We start from the raw sequence: 1,704 nt of genomic DNA, 5'->3' as shown, positions 1-1,704 counted from the left end.
TTTGTATTACTATGACAAAAAAGACAAAAGAAAGAAAGAAAGAAAGAAAGAAAGAAAGAAAGAAAGAAAGAAAGAAAGAGTGAGCAAGTCCCTCAAAAATGGGAAAACATGAAAAGCCCACTTTTCCACCATTTTAGATGGCATAGCTTGTATGCCAAGTGGTAAATAATTTAAATCCTTCTGAAATAACTTAAATCTATAGCTTTTTAAACTGTGTTCCAATCATATACTCCTAGAGAACTAGTGAAATCTATGGGATCCCTCTCCAAGGAAAAGAAAATGTTCTTACCCATGTATGCATGCACAAAAATATGTGTACCATATTACAGACTAGTTCACCCTTTTAAGTCCACACATGGATCCACGGATTTTGTCTTCCACATTATGGCATTTTATTGTAAAGGAAAAAACAAAACAAAACAAAACAAAGTGAAGAAGATATGAAAGTAGAAAAAAGTAATGTTTTGACACTGTGTATGTAATACCATATCCACCATACCTGATTATATGAGCTAAGGTTTGGAACCAATAAAATCAGTCCTCCTTTTAACAAAGTTTATACTAAATATTATGCTTTGGAAATAAAAAAAAACAATGTGGAAGGAAATCAACAGCACACTATTTTAGGAATAGTCTCACATTCTCTGGATACTTCATTGAGACAATGATGTGAAAACAAACTACAGTCTTAAAATCATATGGAAACAAATTATATAAAATGAAATGATATAGAGAAAGGTGAACCCTCTCACACTGTTGATGGAAATGAAAACTGGTGTAGCCACCCTGGAAAACAGTATGGAGTTTCCTCAAAAAGTTAAAAACAGAACTACCCTATGATCCAGCATGAACTAACAGGTATTTACCCAAAGAATACAAAAGTACTGATTCAAAGTGGCACATGCACCCCAATGTTTATAGCAGCATTATCAATAATAGCCAAATTATAGAAAAATCCCAAATATCCATTGACTAGTGAATGGATATGTAATATTATTTATCCATAAACAAAAGAAGAAAATCTTGCCATTTTGCAATGATTTGGATGGAACTAGAGGGTATTATGCTAAGTGAAATAAGTCAGAGAAAGACAAATACCATACGTGGAATTTAAGAAATAAAACAGATGAACATGGGGGCAGGGAAGAGAGAGAGGCAAACCATAAAACAGACATTTAACTATAGAGAACAAACTAAGGGTTGCTGGATGGGAGGTGGATGGGGGTAAAAGGGTGATGGCTTTAAGGAAGGTACTTGTGATAAGGACTGGGTATTGGGAAAAGTTTTCAATTAGCAATAATCGCGCCTCGGATAAACCTCATTGGCTACGATACTGCCACTGCGCAAAGCTAGGACTGGGTATTGTATGTAAGTGATGACTGACTGAATTCTACACCTGAAACTATTACACTGCACATTAAAACTTGAAAAAAAAAGGAAAGATTCAGTTTACTGAAAAATTCTCACCGAAACTAAAAGAAAATAGTGAACACTACAGTCACGAACACGAGCACAGCAAAATCTTAATTATTCTCAAATTGATTAATTGTCAGTGTTATTTATCCTATATATATCTTTTGATGATCCCAGTGTTTTGTGTCAGTAAAGGTGTGTGACCTATGTACAGTATGTTTGATATTTTCACATTAAAAAAAACAAATATAACAAAATACACAAATGACACCATAATAAGACTTTCTCATT

The 1,704-nt window shown here is 33.6% G+C and overlaps 1 pseudogene; it reads right to left on the bottom strand.

Annotated features, from left to right (window-relative positions):
- Positions 1-1,268: 1,268 nt before the first annotated feature.
- LOC122490737 lies at positions 1,269-1,351 on the bottom strand (annotated as a pseudogene).
- Positions 1,352-1,704: the final 353 nt, after the last annotated feature.

This window comes from Prionailurus bengalensis, chromosome B2, assembly GCF_016509475.1.
Source record: "Prionailurus bengalensis isolate Pbe53 chromosome B2, Fcat_Pben_1.1_paternal_pri, whole genome shotgun sequence".
Lineage (NCBI taxonomy): Eukaryota > Metazoa > Chordata > Mammalia > Carnivora > Felidae > Prionailurus > Prionailurus bengalensis.
Note: the sequence above shows the minus strand (reverse complement) of the source record. Positions and strands in the feature narration are given on the sequence as shown.